We start from the raw sequence: 23733 nt of genomic DNA on the forward strand, positions 1-23733 counted from the left end.
TCTCTCTCTCTCTCTCTCACACATTCTCTCCCCTCCCACTTGGCACGCATGTGAGTGATGTTAATCTCTCTCTCTCTCTCTCTCTCTCTCTCTCTCTCTCTCTCTCTCTCTCTCTCTCTCTCTCTCTCTCTCTCTCTCTCTCTCTCTCTCTCTCTCTCTCTCTCTCTCTCTCTCTCTCTCTCTCTCTCTCTCTCTCTCTCTCTCTCTTCCATCCCACCTTCCACCCCACCAAAACCTCAACGTCCATCATTGCTGCCACTCGAGGACAAATCAAGAGGTGGGGTGGAAGAAGGCACTGATGCTAGACATGCACAAGACTTCTCAAATCGATGGTGAAGACCTCAGTGTGGTGAAGTCGAGATGAATGTGGGAAAAGCCTCATTGTGTGGGGAGGGTGACAAGCACTAAAAATCTGTGGAAGCCTCTTCTTGATACTTAAGACTCGAGAGCGCCTCTCTCTCTCTCTCTCTCTCTCTCTCTCTCTCTCTCTCTCTCTCTCTCTCTCTCTCTCTCTCTCTCTCTCTCTCTCTCTCTCTCTCTCTCTCTCTCTCTCTCTCTCTCTCTCTCTCTCTCTCTCTCTCTCTCTCTGCCCGTTTATCTTCCCCATCCCTATCTCTTCTTGAACAACAATCCTTCGGCATTATCATAATCACATCCATGTTTCTCACATAATTTGTGGCATGTCCATACTCAGTCTTCTTGGTGGCTGATGTGACGTTTCACAGCCTACCTAGGTGTACTCTTGCCTATGTGCAAATTTGTTTGTAGTCAAAACTCTCTCTCTCTCTCTCTCTCTCTCTCTCTCTCTCTCTCTCTCTCTCTCTCTCTCTCTCTCTCTCTCTCTCTCTCTCTCTCTCTCTCTCTCTCTCTCTCTCTCTCTCTCAACCCATTTGTCTTCCCCATCCCTATCTCTTCTTGAGCAACAATCCTTCAGTATTATCATAATCACATCAGTGTTTCTCAAATTGTTTGTGGCATGTCCATACTTAGTCTTCTTGGTGGCTGATGTGACATTTCGCATCCTACCTAAGTGTACTCTTGCCTACATGCAAATTTGTATGTAGTCAATAACTTCCTCTTGGACAAACTTGCCAAGGACACAAGCTGTAAGACTACACAACAATCCAAGTCTAATATGCCCATAAAGCTTCTTGTCATGCTTGCAACTTCTAACACACATAGTTCCATGTGTCATGTGCAGCACCTATCGCACCTATAACACTTGTGTACTTGCTTGCAAACTATAGCCTCTAACACACATGTAGAGCCATCAATTGCATGTTAGATCTCATGAGCATGTGCATTGTAATCCTCGATAGCTTTGAAGGCCCGTTGCTCAATTTGTCACGTAATATGCTCATCCCAGAAGAGCTTCTCTCTACTCGATATAAATTCCTATCTAGCATCATAATTTTGTATTAGGTTGCATCAACACAACAACAAGGCAAGGCACACACAAGGCCAATGCATAGGAAGTGCTAGAGAACACAAATAACCATATTAACTTTTACAATGATAATAAGTTGAAAAGGTCAATTACAAGATGCAATCCACGTGGTTATGATAGGTAGAGACACCCAACTTTCCTCAAGTACATGTGCTAACAGAGCTGTCTCATCCTCTACAACACTTCCTCGTGAGTCCACCTCCCCTTCACAAATGCCTTTTTCCAACACCTTGGTGAACACCTCAATTGCATGACAAGTGTAACCTCTGAGTTCTTTCCATGTATGTCTTGCTATCATCTCCTTCCCCCCCCCCCCCCCGCCAAAGAAAGCAAACAATCCACAACTACTACCAACTTAGCCTTGATCCTTGGGTTGCCTCATCATGCAAATGAGATCACCTCTCCCTTACAATCATTGCAATGGATGAGCTCTCTCTCTCTCTCTCTCTCTCTCTCTCTCTCTCTCTCTCTCTCTCTCTCTCTCTCTCTCTCTCTCTCTCTCTCTCTCTCTCTCTCTCTCTCTCTCTCTCTCTCTCTCTCTCTCTCTCTCTCTCTCTCTCTCTCTCTCTCTCTCTCTCTCTGTGCATGCTCGTGTGCAAGATAGAAGGAAGAGGAGCTATTTGAGAGCCCTTTCTCCATTTTTTGCTTCCCAACCTCCACCCCTACCCCTTCTCCTTTATTTTACGAGGTAGGAAAAGGAAACATTGAAGCTACTATCGTATGAGGGACAAGTTAGTAAAGTTAGGGTAGACACATTGTAAGATGGCTTTGGTTCCATTTATGTGTATATTAACTGTGGATGCCTTGATTGCATACATGAATGTGTGAAATAGAACAATGATGGAATTTATGTGCTTTAACAATGCAATTGGAGACAATGTGAATGCAATGTGTGTGTTTGACCAAAATCTCAAAGGTCAAGTTTTAAAGTTCTTGAGATATTTTTCACCCTAATGGTCCCCTTTTCATTTTGTTTTATCTTTTATTTTGTACAACTATGTAGATATCCCCATTCTTGCCATCTCTTCATCCCTTCCCATCATCATGTTAAAGTGCGTTAATGTATTTTGTGGACATTATGACATGGAGAGAGAATGAAAGAGGAGGTCTCTATTGCATAAAATTAAGTGTTGAAACAAAAGAAAAGCATGCTAGGGATTGATTTAACATGCTATATTAATGAAAAATTCACACTCATGGTACTTTTATATGTTAGTAGGAATGTAATTATGTAGTGAAGCGTATTACCTCTACTAATAACGTGCTAGAGTAACTTCTTTAATGGGCATGTTTAGGTCATGTACCTTCTTAGCTTTATAATTCAAGTTGCACTTTATTTAACATTTGCTTAAGTCTTGCAAATTACATACACTAGATAGGGGGAGAGAACTCTCTCCATATAAGTATAGCACACATGCAACATGAATTAGATTCTCACAATGGTTATTACACACACATGCACACACACACACACACACACACACACACTCTCTCTCTCTCTCTCTCTCTCTCTCTCTCTCTCTCTCTCTCTCTCTCTCTCTCTCTCTCTCTCTCTCTCTCTCTCTCTCTCTCTCTCTCTCTCTCAACTATTAAAAATAAACTAGGTTACAATTGATGGAGAGACAAGTATTAATACGTTTGATGGAGAGAATTATACATGTGTATAAGTCTCTTCCTTAGTTTAATTACTGTCAACATGGTCCTTGATTGCAAACATTTGTAAGCCCAAGGTGACTTAGAAGTGTAAGGGGATTTTAGGAATGATGTAGTGTTTTGGGATTTAGAGAGAGAGAGAGAGAGAGAGAGAGAGAGCCTAATGACTTGCGCTTGCGTGGGTCCCATCTTGGAGCACTAGTGTACTTGTTATTCTACCTCCTTATTTGTGTACAAGAACATAATTATAGATTAGGTCAAATTAAGATTTTACTTGACACTCAACCCTTAGTGTAATGACTTCTTGAAATAAAAGGGTCTCTTCTTTTTTTAATGCATTCTCACAATGTATTAAGTTACAAAAAGTTATACCATCTACTGGAAGCAACTAGGCCTAAGCCATACAAGACAACTTTTTATTGATTTGCTAAGTTGATGAACTTAGAAGTGTAGTTGATGCTCCCCTTTAATAGGTAAAGGTGAGTATGTATGGGCATTTGATGTTTAAAGTTTGGGCAAGGTTCCTTGTTTGGTTCTTAGCAATAGGTAGAGGCACCTTGAAGGGAATATTGTACCCTACTACTTTAAAGGTTTTGACCTTAGGGATATTAGGAGTTATGCACACATGACCTTCTAAGCCTAGCTTGGGAAGCTACCAAACTCATGTGTGCACCAAGAATACTAGGAAATGAGCTAAATTGATTAGGTGACTTCTCCTTGCAAACCATGATGCCAAGAGAAGGGAGAGAAAAGGAAACTACCCTAGTACTTTAGCATGCAAACCCACTAAACCTTGTTGAAATCGATATTCCTAAGTTGGATTGGTTGTTACCAAATGGAGTAACAATAACACCTACTATAGGGAAGGTTTATATATATATATATATATATATATATATATAGGGAATAGGGTAAAGGGGCCAATAAAGTAGTGCCCTCCAAAAGGAAAACACACCCTACCCCAATTGAGTGACAGTTTTACAAGAAAGATGTGGCTTTTTTAGTTGCTTAACAATATAATATGATTCTTTTAAATTACATATGAGCTTAACCTAAGTCAAACACTTGAGCCATGTAAAAAATTTTATATTTTAGATTTTGTAAAACCCTTAAGCAGTGCATCCTCGAGTGTCACTCTATTGGCCCCTCACTGCCCCTCTTTTATGAACCTTCCGTTTGTAACTAAGGCTACTTGATAAAAATATCAAAATATCCCAATATTTTTTCTTTGAGCTCTATATAATATAAATAGTTTGACTATTAAAAACCATTTATGCAACTCACTTGAAAAAAAATTTATAATGGAGGATTGTTAGATGACAATCTATTGGCCCCTTTACCCTAACTAATCATCCATTCACACACTTCAATGCAAAGTGTTCTTGGAGCCATTTAGTATACCATTAATACAAGGGGAAGAGGCCTAAACTAGTTCATGGATTATTTGCTTGACTAGGGCTAAATAATTGTTCATAAGAAGGTATTAGACAATGTCTCAAAAGAGGTGCTTGGTCCCTCGCAAAAGTGGAAACATCTTAGACAAAGAATAAAGTAGACATGGTGGTTGCTTCTATAAATAGTACCTTGTTCCTATTTCCAAAGCTAGAGATTATGCAATGGTATTGTTGTTAAAAGCTAGTTGGTGCTAATGAAAAATATACAAGTTGCTAGAAATTATGATGTTTGGATATGACTCTTTGTGGATGTGAATGATGAGATCTATGTTAAATGTGATGAGATGGAATTATTGCTGGCATATACTCACCTTGGGGCCTTGTTGCCATGTTTTCAACCCAACTGATTATTGCTATCTAGAGTGTAGACTACTACCTATACAAGAGGTCAAATGTATGAGGAAGGTTTCCCCTTATGGTAGTATGAGAACTATTGGAGCTCTAGTCCTTTAGGTAATACTTGTGATGGTCCTATGATAGGAAAGAGATCCTTGTCAGGTCACCCGGCATGGTGATGGGCACCAGAGAGACATTGATATAAGAAGAGAGGTAAAGAATGAGATTGATTGGGTTCAAGGTTTGAATATACAATAATGGGGTATCGAAAGGTGGGAGAATTTTTAAGATGAAGTGGGAGTACTTGATAGCCTTGGTTAGAGGAATGTCAAATGCAAAACTATATTAACTTTGTTTGGAAAATGTTGTTTTCAATGTTTTTGTTTACACGATCTAAAGACATTCAATGATCCTTTTGGAACAATATTAATTAAAGAATCTATATTTATATGTTTCACATTGTGGTAGGACCTTAAGTGGATAATTAAGCATGTTTAATGTGTGTATGGAAAGCAAGTGAAGAGTCATCACCATGACACTGTTTGATGGATGGGTGAACCCGATTAGTCAAGTGCTTTTCAAAAGAAGGAAATAGGAACATGGCCGAAAGATGACTACCTAAATTTTGTGTCATTGATCCCAATTCACACCATTTTAGGATATTAGAGCTACAATTATGCCATATGGGCAGAGGAGTAAAGACGCCTTGGCCTCTCATTCTCTTTGAACCAAGTGCAATAAAAGTTTGCTCTTAACCTTGATTGATTGCAAAGTGATCTTCTTGGCTAAGCACTACATTTCTAATAGAGATTATTAGATTATAGGTCCCTCATGTCAATTTTAGATCGAAGTTGAATGTGCTACTATGAGGTAGACTCAAAAGAATACTCACTTGCCAAGTGCATAAATCCAAAGGGTTCCAAATGATGATATTCATATAAAGTATTATTGGAAGCATATGCCAATGTTGGTATCAACCACACCAAATGTAGGAATGATCATTTATGTGCGAGAGTGTTGGCTTGTGTTGAGCTTGACATATCAACACTCCCCCTAAAGTTCAATTCCATGATATGTATCCCAACTAAGCTTTGAAATCATCGAAGCATTTCTACTCCCAAGGCCTTGGAGAAAATATTTGTAAGTTGCTCCTCTATCCTCGCACATGTGAGATCAATGTCACCTCTCTAGACCTACACTTTGATGAAATGGTAATGAATCTCAATGTGAGTTGCTCCTCTATCCTCACACATGTGAGATCAATGTCACCTCCCTAGACCTACTCTTTGATGAAATGGTAATGAATCTCAATGTATGCATAAAACACTGGGTTCCTCACCAACTTCATGATACTCATGTTGTCATAATAAATGACAACTCTGGTGTCTACCTACATCCCTAGATCATTGAGTAGATTTCATGGACAAGCTACCTCACATGGTATCATGGCAACACCCTTTTACTCTACCTCTATACTTGATAATGCAATGGTGAGTTATCTCTTTTTGTACCAAGTCATTGCCCTACTCCCAAAGGAAAATGCATAACTAGTAGTAGACTTCCTATCAAATATTCTGCATACCCAATTTGCATTGGTGTAGCCAAATAATTGCACAAACAAATCTATCTCTTAGAAGAAACCATAATCCACTATGGCCTTCGGGTATTGCAAGGTATGCACATTATCCAAATGAGTCTTACAAAGTATCTACATAAAATGACTCTCTAAACCAATTGTGTAGTCATAATCTAGACTAGTAATAATAGTGAAGATCAACCTTTCCACCATTTTTCTATATATTGTGGGATTCTCCAATATCTCATCTACATCATCACTTTTTTATCCAATGGTTCTCGTATTAGCTTACAATCAGCCATACCATCATCAACATATCTAGAAAGTGCTATCTTTGTGTCAACCATATCCCCTTAGATGTCCTAATGACCTCAATGCCAAGAAAGTACTTCATGTCTCCCAAATATTAAATGTCAAATTTCTACTTGAGAAGACTCTTCACACGCTCCATCCCTTGCACGTTGTTACCCCCATTGATCAAGTCATCCACATACAATATAATCACAACAACAATGCTTCTATCACTCTAATGCGCATAAGGTGAGTAATCACAATATTCATAACATGAAAACCAATGGAGACAATACACTATGTTATCTTTTCATGCCATGCTTGTTTCAACCCTATACAAGGCTTTACATAGCTTAAATACAAATAGTGTTCGAACTTCTTAAAAAAAAGTCAATTAAAGGATTCTTTTTGGCACATTTTGATTGGACAAAGGAATTTCATATTTATAATCAATGCAACACATGATCTCATAGCATTGTGCCTAGTCCATATACAATTTTGCAACTCACCATGCAAGAATACATTTTTACACCCTTTTGTTGCAATACCCAACCTTTTGATGCAGCCATTGCAATGACTACTCTCATAATTGCCATCTTTGCCACAAGAGCAAACATCTCCTCACAATCAATCCCATAAGTATGTGCATAACATTTGGCAATTAACCTTGCTTTGTACCTCCTTACATTTCCATCTACATCATATTTTATCGTATAAACCCACTTACAACCAATAGCTTTCTTTCCCTCTAGTAATGACACCAATGCAACCATTTCCTCGTCCATGTCTTTCTCCCAATGCTCATGACCAACAACTTTCTCAAAACAAGTGGGTTCAACCAATTTTACAATATTTGCTATCTAACGATGAGCAGCATATCCATCATATATCACCCTATGCACAAGATGCCTTATTTTAGTTGACCTACATACCTCTGGAGCATGATATGGTGCCTTTACATCAACCTTGGTTGTCCTCATGCCACGTATACGAATAGCTAGAATCCCAAATTGTTCATCTATACTCTAATTTGAGCCATTAGACTCACCATTTATAGTGGGTGACTTGGAAAAGCATCCATCACACCAATTCCACGGTCTCCCAATAAACCTACTAAAATAACTCTACTTGCCCACTCAATGTTTGAAACTAAGGAGTTGCATTTTTGTGACTAGCTTTTCTTTTACATAATCTATGATAACTTGCTTTTTAGTAGTGTGCCAATTGTCCATTTCATCACATATTGCATATTTGCTCACTTGTATCTCATATATGTAGCTTGATCATAACATGATGACCAGGAAATATGTGCAAAAATAGGCACAAAAATGTGCTCAACATGGAAACATCCTTTGCAAACTAACACTTTGCTTTTGTACCCCTTTGTCAAAAATCAAATATGAAGCAATGTAAAATGTGTAGTCAAAAAGGCTCACACTATAAAATGTTGCTAGGAAAAGGAAAGGTCAAATCCTTTTGTCTCATGCTAAAAATTGAAAGGTCTTTAGACCTTAGCCAATGTATGCAAATTTGAATTTTATAATTCAAGAAAGGAAAAGGAGGTGGTTGCAGCCGTGGGATTTGAGGAGGTGGGAGGTTGAGGTGGTTACACCCTCTCTTCCTTTATCTTCTCCTCTCACGGTTCATTTCTTCCTCTCTCATTTTGGCACAACTCTTGCCTTCTTGTTCTTGTTTCCCTCTCTTGTGCTTCATGCTCATTTCTAATGGAGAGTGAGGAAGAGGAAGAGGGTGAGGATGGAAGAATTGTCAAATTTCTTGTGTGTCTCTCTGTTGTGTGTTTGGAGAGCATGGTTCTTGGTGAGAAGAAGAAGAGTTTTCTTGCAGGTTTTGTGGCCAGCAAATGTATTTGCAGCCTCTCTTGGCCGGTTCGTGGTTTTCATGGTGCCGTGGCAGGGTGCTCTTCATTTGGTGCACTGGCCGGGAAAGAGGTGGCTATGGAGCTTGCAAGGGAAATGTTTGCAGCCTGGTTTTTGGACATGGAATGACATCTTTCTTGGGTGCGTTCCAAGACAAAGAAGGAAAAGTTTCAATCATTTCAAACTTTCAAGGATCAAGAAGATGAAAATTTATTTATTGCTGGTTCCCATGGCTGTCCTATCGCCATGTCCACCATGTTCGTAGTCTCCTCCACCTTCATCTTTTCTTCTCTTCTTCATGTTGCTACCAACACATCTCCACCTCCTCCAATTCCCCCATCGACCCCAACTCTTCCTCCTCCACCTTCTAACCTTCTTTTCCTCTGTCCCACCTACAGCCTTCTCCGCCTCCTCCCTACCCTCCTCCATTTCCACGGCCTATTTCTAAACTCCCATTTATCTCGCCAATCTTATCTGCAAATTCATGTCCACGACATGCAAGTCAGATCATTCGATTAGCCCCATCTCCCATCTACTGCTCTTCTTTCGCCCCTTCCATGTACTCTTCTTCCGTCCGACGTGTGCGCAAAACAACCCCAAATAATCTGGTGGTGGCCTTAATGGTGGTGCTGTCGAGCAAGTTGGTGGAGGAGAGGTCGTGAGATCGAAGGCTGGGGAGGGAAGCTCCATGGGGAAAAGCACCTCGGTCATGGCCGCATTGCACAGCGAGAGCAAGGTCATGACGCCATGTCCAACAAGCTGCTTCAGGCCGAATAGCGTGTGTGGGAAGGACGGGGTAATGCACTGGTGCGGCTCTGCAGATGCCAGGCTTCTGCGACTTCGAGAGAAAAGAGATGGGGGAGAAGCATGTACTCATGCTGGATAAATTCCTGGTCCTTGTTGCAGAGAAAAGCAGGCGCATTCGAAATCATTTGCCTTATCTTCCCCTCCTCTTATCTCCACGCGGCAGTTACATGCCTTTCCTTTATCCACCTTAAGAAAGGCATTTAAAAAAATTTAGGCCTTGATTATTCTACTTTTAGATAAATACCTTGTTTGGGGGTTCATATGCTTATCTTCATCTTACCTCAATTCAACCTTCTTTTACCAAGACCGTCATCCATTACACACATTGAATCTCCTTAAGTTTTCTTTTGGTCAATTTTCATTTTTTTGACTTACTTTCCTTTTCTTTCTACAATATATTTTTCCGGGTGGAGTGCGTAATTGCCATATCTTTTGTGAGGGATGCTGGATGGTTATATCTTTTTGGGTTTTAATGAGCTTCATGGTGTGGTTGTGTTTCAACCTATCTTGGGTGTGATGTTAACTTTCGTGCAAGTTGATTAAGAGCCCTATGTTTTGTGTACTCGATGAATTTTTCTTGTGGAGTGTTTGTGACCTAGGCTTTAACGTCCTAGTTGTGATTCTATTTTGTGTGTTATTTCCTTCCTTATTCAATGGAAATTAAAAGATCCAAGAAGAAAAAGAAGACCGAAGATGAAGATGAAGATTTGTTCAAGAGCTGATCGTGGTTCTTCTTCAAATTTGTTCGCGAGGACGCTTCACACTTAAGCGTGGGAGGAATGATGACCAGGAAATATGTGCATAAATAGGCACAAAAATGTGCTCAACATGGAAACATCCTTTGCAAACTAACACTTTGCTTTTGTACCCCTTTGTCAAAAATCAAATATGAAGCAATGTAAAATGTGTAGTCAAAAAGGCTCACACTATAAAATGTTGCTAGGAAAAGGAAAGGTCAAATCCTTTTGTCTCATGCTAAAAATTGAAAGGTCTTTAGACCTTAGCCAATGTATGCAAATTTGAATTTTATAATTCAAGAAAGGAAAAGGAGGTGGTTGCAGCCGTGGGATTTGAGGAGGTGGGAGGTTGAGGTGGTTACACCCTCTCTTCCTTTATCTTCTCCTCTCACGGTTCATTTCTTCCTCTCTCATTTTGGCACAACTCTTGCCTTCTTGTTCTTGTTTCCCTCTCTTGTGCTTCATGCTCATTTCTAATGGAGAGTGAGGAAGAGGAAGAGGGTGAGGATGGAAGAATTGTCAAATTTCTTGTGTGTCTCTCTGTTGTGTGTTTGGAGAGCATGGTTCTTGGTGAGAAGAAGAAGAGTTTTCTTGCAGGTTTTGTGGCCAGCAAATGTATTTGCAGCCTCTCTTGGCCGGTTCGTGGTTTTCATGGTGCCGTGGCAGGGTGCTCTTCATAACACTTATAACCTTTTTTCTCTTGTGAATAGCCAATGAAAACACACTTTTTAGAATTTGGGTCCATTAACTCATTAAGTGCAGATACATATGCAATGCATCAAAATACTTTATCGTGTGAAATATAGCTCCTTGCTAGGAAACTTCTCCTCACGTGACATTATATACTATATCAATGGGAATCCTACTCATAATATAAAAAGCTAGAGAGACAACTTCAACCCCAACTTCAGCCCACCCAACAATAATCAGGCACGTTGTTTTCTTCCGTCAAGCTTATGCAATTTCTACAATGTGTGTCTTCTTCCTTTCAACAACACCATTTTGCTATAGAGTATACCTACACATAAACCTCCTTTGAACTCTATGTTGTTTCAAAAAATTACTCAAGTCATTGGACGAGTACTCTCCTCCTCTATCTAACCTTAGCCATGTAATTTGCACACCTAGTGTTTCTCAACAATATTCTTAAAATCTTGAAAGTGAGAGAATGATTCACTTTACTTTTTCACAAAATACCCATATTCAACTAATGATCTACTATTTGTAAAACCCCACACATTTGAGTATACTGTCCAAGCCTACTTACATGTTTATCATGCAAAAATGCATACATTGTATGTTTTCCAAAATGACATGCTTCATAGACTTTTTGTATATCAACCACTTTAAACTTATGCAAGTCTATCATAAATTTTCACATCTGCATATTCTTCAATCACCGCACATTTAGATGACTAATACATTTATGCCGAATGTCAATATCAATCACAACTTCTACACCATGTGCAAACATAGAAGCCTCTATCGTGGGTACATTTAGATCCAAGGCAAACATTTTACCTTACCTTTAGCAATTAGCTTACATTCATTCTTCAAATCTTCCATAAATAACAATCATGATTGAACCTTACTTGTAATACCTACTTGATTAGTAACATCCCTGTCTGCGTAGGAATTCCCCCCTGTCATCGCCGACAGGTGGCGAGGGGGAAAGAAGAGGGATGACGTTGAGGAGGAGGAGTCGAAGCTGATGAGGAAGGACTAGAGAGGGAAGGTGACGATGACAAGGAAGATGATGAAGGAGATGGAAACAATGACGATGGTGAGCCCTTGGGCATAACAGCCAGTTTGTGGGCGACTGGGAGGCCCCAAAAACTCCCCGCCACCATGCAATACCATGTCCCCCCCCCCCCCCATCATAAGAAAAGGAGGAGGAACGGCACACTAAAGGGCGAGAGAGAGGGTGATATATATATATATATATATATATATATATATATATATATATATATATATATATATATATATATACATATATATATATATATAGAGAGAGAGAGCGCCTTTTTGAATGATCTCATTCTCTTCCCCTCCTTAGAGGGTGGCCACACATACCTATATTTTTCCCTTTCCCGCGAGATTGTTCACCCCGCAAGCTCAAAATTTCTCCCAATTGGGCCCCGCTATTGAGTAAGGAGGTATTGAAGTCTTGTACGAATCACGTCTAAGAGAGAAGAAGATTGAGAATGGCCCCCAAGTGGAAAATGTCGCACGCAGATGGCAATCCCTCAACGAGCATCGAGCTTCGGGCGAGGGCATCATTGCCAATCCAACTGCGGTACTGATCGTAAGTAATGTATTTCCAAATTAATAGATGCTTGCTTTGATTCATGCATGAGATGCATTAGACCCATACTATGCCACACTAAAATAGGTCATTGAAAATGACAAATTTTGTCTCAAATATTCAAAGATGAAGTTTGCAAAGTGCTTGTATCAAAGGAAGTTAATTGCACCTAGTTGCTGTGTGACAAATCCATACATAACACAAGCAACATACAAGATCCTAAAGTATTAAGCATCGATAAGTCTTCGATTAATCTTTACCTTGGACAATATTGTTTAAGGTTCGCAAATGCACATAGACGGTACATGCATGGGAGAGATTATGTGAAACTTACATCAATGATATACAATTCCTTGCATTAGGAGAAAGGAAGATAAAGTCAATATAAAATGTTGCATAGTAGGGAAAGGCTAAACGATAAATATCACTTAGAGAAGAGGCATAAATGCTCTTGCTCGATTGATTATCTCGCATTGAAATGATAGGACTTACGTCTTGTACGGTGTTTGAACCCTTGACATATGCCTTAGCCAAAGGAAGGGAGTGTTAAGTAAATTTTACATAGAATCGTTATTTGATCCCCAAGGGGAGAGCAGATATGCAATGGAAATGTTATCACATCTATTCTTGCATTGTTTGGGAAGAATGCAATTGGTTTTGTTGGTTGATCGGACAACACCCTAAATGCTTTTACATTCAATTGATTGTTGCATTGTGGTTTGGATGATTATTCCAAGTGCTTGTGATTGGTGGTAAGTTCATGGCATGGGTCTATGATGACAAGTTGCCATGGGAATAGATGAATGTTTTCTTGGAAGATGATATTAGGCTAATTGCCTTGATTGTCCTTAAATCTTAACTAGATTAATTAAGGAAATGATATTTTGCGCACGTGGATCATCTCCAAGATTGCATTGCGAATTAACGTGAAAAGGGCATTGCTCGATTCACGGGCCGAAGGTCGAGTGGTGAAAAGGCAACCATGAAATTTGTGTTTCACTCCTAGGCCGCTTGTGCGTCAGGTGGAGCTTTGGACACCCCTTGTCAATCCAAAAAAACAGAGTTGAAGACTGCCATGAGCCCAATGTCTGTGGCGTTAGAAGATCCTATTCTAGATAAAGGATGGAATTGGTGGTGCCATGTGATTTGGACCAATTACTTCTGCATGGCAGATGGGATATACAATTTCTCCTATATGGGCAAGAGACAAAGATTAACTTGAACATCAGTTAAAGAACTTGTTTGTCAAAAGAACTGCTTGCTCTGTATTTGTGTTTGTGTCGTAAATTACGTGAATGAACCCTATTCTCTAAAAGGCTTAATTAAGGAAGCTAATTTTAAATGCCATACATAAATGTGATATGACCTAATTAGATAATTAAAAAATGCCCATTGAGGAAAACAAGTGGGTAGAATCGCTGACGAGTGGCAGGGTGGTCCTAGAGAACTGGGAGGCTTCTCACAAGGTTTTATTGATGACTAAACCTTAGAAATTGTTAGGTTAGAACCCCAATTCATGCTGTTTTAGGGGACCGGAATGGGACTATGCCCCACGGGTAGAGAGGTTGAGCGACACATCTCTTTCATTTCTCATTCTCTTTGAACCAAGTGTGGCATGGATCTGCTTCGGATTGGGTATCTGTGCAAAAAGCAAGATGACCAAGATCCCACGCTAGAATGCTGTTAGGAAACCTTAACCACTAGGAACCCAAATTTCAGGTCGATTCTAGTGGGTTCGACTGTGAACGTTCCGTTGTGAGGTGGACTCGAGAAACCCTAGGCGACAAGCCCCGTAGCATTCCATGGGAGTGCCGGGTGGCGTCGCTTAGTTTCGTCTCTTGATGGACCACTAAAAATGTGCTTGGATAACCGATAGGCGGGCACATTACACAATCATTTGTTCAATTAGGTTATTTGCAGCATTAGGTATATGTAGCATATCAATCAAACACTTCACTTTTTCTTATTACATAGATAATGGGACACTCCTAACATGAGCAATAGGATACACTAGATTGTTGCCTATTTCCACAAAACTAATATTTTTGGGGACGTTGGGCTCACGGGGATCTCCAACTCCATTCTGGACAAGCAAGGGGTGTCCAGAGCTCCACCTGATCCACAAGCAGTCTAGGAGTGAGATGCCATTTCCATGGTTGGACTTTTCACCACTCGACCATTGGCCTATGAATCAAGCAGTGCCCTCTTGGGGTAATCCACGGTGCAATCTTGGAGATGATCCACGCGTGTAAAATATCATTCCTTAATTAATCCAATTAAGAGTCAAGCACAATCAAGGCAATCAGCCCTAATATCATCTTTTAGGAAAACATTCATTTATTTCCATGGCAACTTGTCATTACAGACCCCTGCCATGCATTTGCCATCAACACAAGCCTTGGAATATTTATCCAAATCACAATGCAACAATCAATTGATTGAAAGAAAAACATTTAGGGTGTTGTTCAATCAACCAACAAAACTAATTGTATTTTTCCCAAACAATACAAGAATAGACACGATAATAATTCCATCGCATATTCGCTCTCCCCCTTGGGACCAAGGAGTAAACTTTACTTAACATTCCCTCCTTTAGCCTAAGGCATATGCTAAATGTTCAAATGCTATACGCAACATTTTATATTGGCTTTATCTTCCTTTCTCCTAAGGCAAGGAGTTGCATGTCATTGATGTAAAGTTCACATAATCTCTCCCATGTATGTACCGTTTGTGTGCATTTGCGATACTTAAACAATATCGACCTATGTAAAGATTAATCAAAGACTCATCAATGCTCAATACTTTAGTGTCCCATATGCCGCTTATGCTATGCATGGATTCATCACATAGCAACTAGGTGCAATTTAACTCCCTTTGATACAAGCACTTCATAAACTTCATCTTTGAATATTTGAGATGCGATTTATCCTTTTCAATGACCTATTCTAGCACCACAAGGTATAGAGCCTAACGTATCTCTTGCGAGCATTAAAACGAGCATCTATCAATTTGAAAATACATTACTTACGACCCGTACCACAATTGGATTGACAGTGATGCCTTTGCCCGAAGCTTTGTTGTTGGTTGTAGGATTGCCATCCGCACGTGACATTCTTCGCTTGGAGCCCGCAGAATAGATTTGAGATTGGAGAGGGTAAAAGAAGATGGCTAAGTCGAGGATCGAGATAGAGGGAATTGTGTAGCCACTCGGGGCAACTCTTCTCTCTCTCTCTCTCTCTCTCTCTCTCTCTCTCTCTCTCTCTCTCTCTCTCTCTCTCTCTCTCTCTCTCTCTCTCAAGCTCTCTCACAATCTCTTGGAGGGGTATCCTTCTCTCCAGCTCTCTCTCACAGCCTCTCGGGGTCTCTTTATGCTCTCTTGTGCCTCCCCATGCCTCATATTTATAATGAATTAGAGAGGAGGGGATAAGGCTGAGAACAAGAGTGGAGGGGCTCTTGGAAGACTCGGTGATCTGATGCTCAGATCATAAATCCGATGGTTGCATTGGCTCCAAAAGGGGGGTAAAGTATCAAGACACTTGGTGGGATAAAACCCCAAGACACTTGGTTAGAAAGCTCTCAATTCTTCACTCCTTCTTCTTTTCTTTGTTCGAAGTGTTGTCTACTGCTTGTAGACTGCGATCGTGGTGTGCGTGATTTCACTAGTCACTTTTCTTTATTTTTTTCCTTTTATAAAATCTCCAAAACTAACTAAAACATCACTTGTCTTTTCTTTTAAATGACTTTCAGTTCTATCTTTTTAGAATAATATCTAAAATATACTAGTTGTTTTTTCTTGCCCAAAAATCTAATATTTTTGGACCATCAAAACTATACACATTAATACTAGTGATTAATATGGCTCATAAGCCTCATTCATGTTGTAACTTCCCTGAAGGGTGGCTACGGTCCTTGTCAATCCGAGAAAAATATCGGGTTATGACTCTCGATTTATTTTAAAATATGTTGTTAATTAAATAAAAATTAATAGTTATTAATGTTAGTTAGTTTTTAATTTAATTAGTCTTTAATTAGTAATCTTATTAACTTATTAATTGACTAACTAACTTTCGAACTAACCAACTAACTTTTATTGTGTGGAAATATTACACTATGCCAAAAACTTGCAAGTACATGAATGGATGGATAATGGATTATGGCCACACTCCCTCCTTATATACACAAAAATGAAGGAGTTGTCCTATCACAAAAGAGGCTAGCCAATTACCAAATAAATAATAAAGAGAGTGCCCATAAATTACGCCATGGGTGCCCGTGAACCTATGATTGTCCACTTTTAACAAAGCATTTGCTATCCTATCTTCTTCTTCTCCCTCTTCATATGAGAGAGAGAGAGAGGCTTCTCCCCTTCACTCAAATTTTTATTCTTGTCCATAAACCCCTCTTCCCCCCCCCCCCCCCCCCCAAAAAAAAAAGAAAAAAGAGAACATTGGAAAAATCTCAAAAATATTTGTGGGATTTATTGATGCATGAATAACATATTCTTAAGCTTCATGAACTAATGCTTTGGACTCGCTCATGAATGCCAATGAAATGGGGTGGAGATGGAGTTACTACACATATGGGATGGTGATAGATTGGATCTAGCTCACATATCCACTTATAAAATATCCTTAAGGTATCATTTGGTAGGAATACCCTGATGGTCATAGATTTTGCCTTGAATAAGTTGAATTGTTAGTTAATGAGATTACTAAACTACCAAAAGAAGAACGAAAATAATAGATTTTGAAGAAAAGTCCCAAACAAGGTCAACTTGAAAGTTGATAGTAATACTATGGGAACAACACTTGATGGAGGGAGCAGTAAAAGACCTCCTTCACAAACATTCAAAAATCTTGCCAACATAGGAGACTACCCTAATCCAAATAATCAACTTGAAGTTATTGACAATCTGAAAGAATGGGCTTGAGACACTTATAAAAATGTCCAAAACATTTGTTGAGGAGATTGAAAGAAATGTGGCTATGCTTGTGCACATGGACCCCCTCATGCATTAATAGAATAGAAACTCTAGAAGTACTACGACCCATCCCTTAAGAGCGAAAAGAGTCTCATAGTACACCTAGGCAATAGCCTCAATTTCATGGCAACCCAAGAAAAATGGATTTGGAGATGTACATGTAAGCCTCATTTTGACATCTCCATTTCATCCTCATCATCCTCTTTATCATTGGCATGAGTATACTGGTCTCCAGCTCCTACACCTCATATTCATCAACCTCACATATTTGAAGATCATGATTTGCTCCCTTGCAATTGGTATCCTCAACCCTATACCATCCAATTCATTGAGGGAGTGGTAGCATCATCATGCATAGTTTGGGTTAATATGTTGCATCCATCATGATAAGGCATTTCTTTCTCTTAAAAAGTTGTCAATTAGGATAGCATTGTCTTAAATTTCTAAAAAAAGTTTATCCACAACTCAGATCACCAAGGTTTTTGAAGGAAAATTTTAGCCACGGTTCAAAACTACAACTTCCATGAAGACACTAGAGCAAAATTTCTAAAGTTGCAGCCTGGAAAAAACTTTGTGCATCCTATAACTCACTTTTACATATCCTCAACAAAGATGCACTTGCCTTTTGGATTGTTGATAAAAGGAAAATTAGCCATCCAACTAAGTCCCAAAGCTTGGATACAAGGAATGAAAAAAAAAGTGTAAAAAGAACGGACATTAAGCTTACCAACACCTTTAATCAAACCTAGCAAATCCCTAGGAGCTTTGGGGATGGATACATTCTCAGAGGGAGCAAAGCCACATGTAATGCTTTTTGTGACAACCCTAGGAATTCAACTCATGATGGGATAATAGATAAAGTGGTGGAAGTTGCTATAGGTAGCTTCAAAGTGTTTCAAGAGTGGGGGTAAACTATGAGTTCGGTGTATGGCTCTCAATCAACCTCATTGTCATGAAAGAAGTTGACTACAAACTTGCTTCTACAAAAAGACATAGATAAGAAATAATTAATCGATGGAGGTCAGGGAAACCTTCATGGATGCATTGTGAGTTCTCGTATAAGGGTAACCAAATGGGCTTAGGGCCTAAGTCCCTGTGAGTTTTGACACACCTACTGATGAGGCCTTTAGTTTTCATGGCTTTGACTATTGGGCCTTAAGCCCATATGAGATTTGAGACACTAATCAACCATGCCTTAAGGTGTCATAAAAGGCTTTGAGTAAGGGAGATATCTATAGATCTCACTATCAATGACTCCCAATTGAGTCATGTGATCATGAGAGTTCTTAACCACCCTTGACTGCCTATTTGAAGAAGGATTTAGAGCCCCCTACTAAAGATAATAGAGGAGGAGAAGCTTTGTTTTGGACTTGTTTGGTCATGCAAGCGTGCATGATACGAATGCTAACTCTTGAATTCATGGAAGTCTAGCAAAGTGCAAGATGATGTGCTACATAAAGACAAAGTGCTAGCCCTTGAAGTCGTGAAAGGTTGCAAAGCACAAGATGATGTGCTACATAAAGACAAGGTAGATGGGAGGTAGCTTGTTTAGAAGTAAAGTGTCATGTTTTCCATCTAGCTTGGGTAAGGTAGTGGTAGCCAACTTGACAAGCAGATACCTATGTTGAGCTGACCTAACTTTCGAGCCATCCTCTTTTATAATGGAAAATTATTGGAGCTAATGATCAATGTGATGTGTTAGGTTTTTGGTATTATTCCACATCACAATCAATGAAATGACAAAAAATTAGATGCAAGGGGGGAATATTGCAATTAGGAATGGTAGTTGAGTAAAAGACCCTAGACCAATTCCACAGTACCTGTAGAGGATGGCATGCGATGAGCACAAAATGGACATCCCTACATTTGAGTGGCTAGAGGTTGAGGTATAGAGTGCACAAGGTGGATGCCCCACAAAATAGCACATGGAAATGAAGGGTACTCAATTTTGCGTAATTGAATGTGAATTTTTAATGATAGACATTCCCAACAACAAAATACTAGTGTGCAATTGTTACTCCCTCATGGGACACAAGGAAAAGCTAACGAACTCCTAAAAGCTACAAGAGGGTCTGGGCTAGCTTGAGGAAATGAAAAGTAGCTGAAGGAAGCAAATGCAAAAGTACGATCAAAACCTAAATTGAATCTAGATGATGCAAAAGCAGGATATAAGCCTAAATTTCCAAAGGAAGGTAAAGGAGAACCTAAACGCCAAAGCATAAGACCCATACTCATATGAAATAGAAGGTAAACTCTCAAGCCTAAGCAAGTATAAACATCTAAGTAATTCTACTTCAACAACATCCTTTATTAAGATTTACGTATTGGTACAAGTTTCTATCTTTGACATAACTCACAACTAGTTCTTGCATAATTGAAGGAGCAATATTGAAAGTTTTTGTGTCGTACAAATCAAACCCATACAGTTGGTTGAAATCTAGGCCAATCACTTTGAAAGTGGTTTGTCCTATTCCAACTAAAAGGCACACATCCTTACATGAGTTAGTTGTTGTGACTAATATGCACCTCTATCATGGGTGAGTTGATTGTAGTTTGTGTCGAGTTGAGAAGTAAAGTTCAATAATGTGTAAGTAAAGCTTGTTGGAATAAATTAGACACTCCACATTTGAGATGTCTATATGGGGTAGAAGAAGAGAATGAAGGGCTGTCCTCCATGTTGAGGGAATAGTGCCACCTCAAGGCCTCCATAGAAGGAGAGACATGGTGGGACACTAGATAATCCTAGGATGAGGCTAATTGAGATGCCACAAGTTGATTTCTATCACTTGTGCAAACATAAATTTCATGATGGTTTAGGGTCCTCTTTACAAGAGTATCAAGTCTAATACCATGTGATGATACATAAGTTTGTAGGGAAAACACAAAGAGTGTACAAACATGACTAACAAATGAGCTTAGATAAGAACACAAATGAAGAATAAAGAGAAAGAAAACCATTGAAAGGAAACTCAATGAACAACCCACGTTTGCAAAGTGTGATGCAATAGATGTTGAAGAAGGAATGGGCCATCCAATAACCATTGTCTTGTACCATTAAGTCAAGGGAGGAGATGGAGTGTGCCATATCCTAGAAAATGACTAATGGTTGATGTTTGGAATAACATTTTAGGTTATATAACCAACACGAGATTCAATATACAAAAATTCTTGATGTGAAGATAGACGTTGAGGCTGAGGAGATGCCAAATAGCAAAAGAATATAATAGATCCTCTAATATGGAGTAATCCAGGTACAAAAGATGACAATCAACAACAGAATGTGAAGGTACACTAGAGTTTGTAAAGTAGATGCTAGAGTGTACCAAAAAAACGAAAATAGAATGAACAAAAAAAAGATTACAAATGAAGAGGATAATAAGGAATGAACGAACAAGAAAAAGATGTACAATTAAGTGTGCTCGAGAAGTTAAGGTTATCCAATAGGTACTACTTCTCATGGGAATTGCTTGAGTGTCATCCTTCGAGAGTGGATCCCAAGTACAACAAGTCATTGATGTCAACCATAAGGGTTGTTGTGGGGATGAGGGAGAATCACAAATAGTAGCACACAATTGTCCCTCAATGACAAAGTCTTCATAAGGGCAATTAGTAGTAGTAAGGTGGTAGTTAAGGATATCTAGGAAACATGTGGATGCTACAAGTGCGACAACTAGTGGAGTATAGGTTGATTAGGTGATGGAAGTTGGTTGATGAAAACATAACCACTAGATGATCTCCAAGAATTTAGTGAAAGCTCTAGGAAATAAGTGACAACAACCAACTTTAGAACATAGCATGTAGTAGAGTATGTTGTAGGCAACACCATTGGGCAACAATAGTAGCAGATCATTGACAATGGCTAGCTTTAGAACATAGCTTGTACTAGAGCATGTTGTAGTAGCACTAGTAGATCATTGGGAAATAGTAGCAAGGAAGAGGGCAACCATTGGCAAATGTGAGTTATAAATCTAGAGGGTTGGGTGGTAGCTGTATTAGAGGAAGGAGAAGATGATATTGGTGATACAGAAGGGGAGCTGGCACACGAGTTGGAATGGGTAATCAAGGGGATGAATGTGATAGCACAATTAAGTCCCCAATTTATAGAACAATCCAATAAAATTGATGTTTTGAAAAGTCTTGATTGCCTTCCAAATTGAAAAAGTTCATTTTTTGGGTGAATTAAAGGCTAGAAAAAGTGATAATTTAAGTGGAAAATTTAGGTAGCTTGATGCCATAAGAAGCTAAATAGTAGCTAGCATTGTGAGTTTATGTATAAAACTACCCAAATCAATGTGATATTGTAGTGGTCTTTTTTTGTGATGTCATAATGGTCAAATTTGCACCTTTGACCAAAGTGAGGAGAGCAAAGGTACACATTGACTGCACAACCCTACTTCAATCGAAGCAACTACTACCAAGCACCCCCTTGAGAGAACCGATTGATGACCACAATGCTTTTCTCTGAGACACAAGGAAAAACAAAACTAATGCTTAAGCTTGGCAAATTATATACAATAAGTGGTATCTTAGTATTATGACCACCACAACATGACTATGATTTGATAACTGCAATGTTGTATGACTTGATATTTTTCAACAACAAACCAAAGTAAATTTTGTGGAGTTTTATGGTTGATGTAGCGTGAGTCCCATTATTGATTGTTAATGCACACATGATGATTCATACACCCACTCGATTGATTCTCTAGCAAGTTTTTGTAGTTTTTAATAACCAAATCAATCTTAATCCTAAAACACTTTCCCTTTATAAATTAGCCATGTTTTGGGATGCTTATGCTTCCTCATAACAAAGAGTTAACTCTTCCAACTCACAATCATCACATTGATTATTTTTACAATGTGGAAGGGACATGGAACTCACCTGTGAGTGCTTTGATTCCATTTAATCTAACAATAGAACAAAAACATTGGGGTTTTCCCCAAGCCTTAGCACCAATGGGACATGAATGAATCTCTTACCCCTCCAAGAGCTCATCACACTTGGTTCTTCCTACCTCTCAATTAAGTGTTCCTCATCCCTCTCCTTTTCCTAGGCTAGCAAGCTATGCACTTCATTTTCTTACACAAGATGCCAACAACCTATAACCTCATAAGACAAACTTTGAACTTATCAAATCTATCCTTGCATTGTAGTTAAGACAATGTATATATTTGGGTTGGCATCCTTTCCTTGAATCCTTGAATGGTATTCAAGACTCTCCTTTCCTTGAATCCTTGAATGGTATTCAAGCTCTCCAATCACCAAGTCATGTTTCCTAGATCTCCCATTAGGAATAAGAGATAAGTGGACAAAGAGATCCATGCCAACAGACTCATTCAATCTCCATTTCTAAGTCCCTCTCACTCTTACAAATACCATGGAACAAGCAAAGAGTGAAGAAGAAACTAGCAAATAGCAAAAACTAAGAGTTTGGCACACATAAGAATACATATACATTATATTAGGTTTGATGTTTCTCCATTTATTCTTAATTCCCTTATTTGATTATTTATAATCTTTAGCATTTAGCCAATGCCTTTGAAAATTTGCATGGGATACCTCATTTTCACTTTTAAATCTATAGTAATATTAAGGGGGGTGGTGGGGCTAGTGCCACATGGTAGCCCCCCATGACCCCTTTGGTGATGACCATGGGGGTGCCACACATTGTCATCTTCATTTGCATGGACCCTACGACCTACCTGACTGATGAGGAATGGGATTGCCTACCCACCTACCACAAAACATCCCACCCGTCGACCTACTTGACATGTCTGCTCGTCGTTTGAGGTCCTCGAGCGCACAATTCAAGGTACCCCACATGGAGATGTAGGTTAGTGTGTGTGTTTCTCTCTCTACACCCCTTGACCTCACCATCCCTTGACCTTCCCATCTCGGTGCCCTTCACTACCCATCACCCCACCACCTCCCCAACTCAGTCGCCCCCACTTCCCCACCTCTCTCTCTCTCTCTCTCTCTCTCTCTCTCTCTCTATATATATATATATATATATATATATATATATATATATATATATATATATATATATATATATATATATATAATGATCACCTATAATAATTATGTTATATGATGATAGTTACATTAAATATTTTATATTACTTGTATTATAATTGCCTCATATAATTATTAAAGGTACATCATATTATATATAATATTATAAATACATTATATAATTATTATATAATAATATATTTAATTATCGAGATGTATCCTCTCTCTCTCTCTCTCTCTCTCTCTCTCT

This window comes from Lygodium microphyllum, chromosome 20, assembly GCF_053477565.2.
Source record: "Lygodium microphyllum isolate KBCC chromosome 20, Lygodium_microphyllum_v1.1.10, whole genome shotgun sequence".
Classification (NCBI taxonomy): domain Eukaryota; kingdom Viridiplantae; phylum Streptophyta; class Polypodiopsida; order Schizaeales; family Lygodiaceae; genus Lygodium; species Lygodium microphyllum.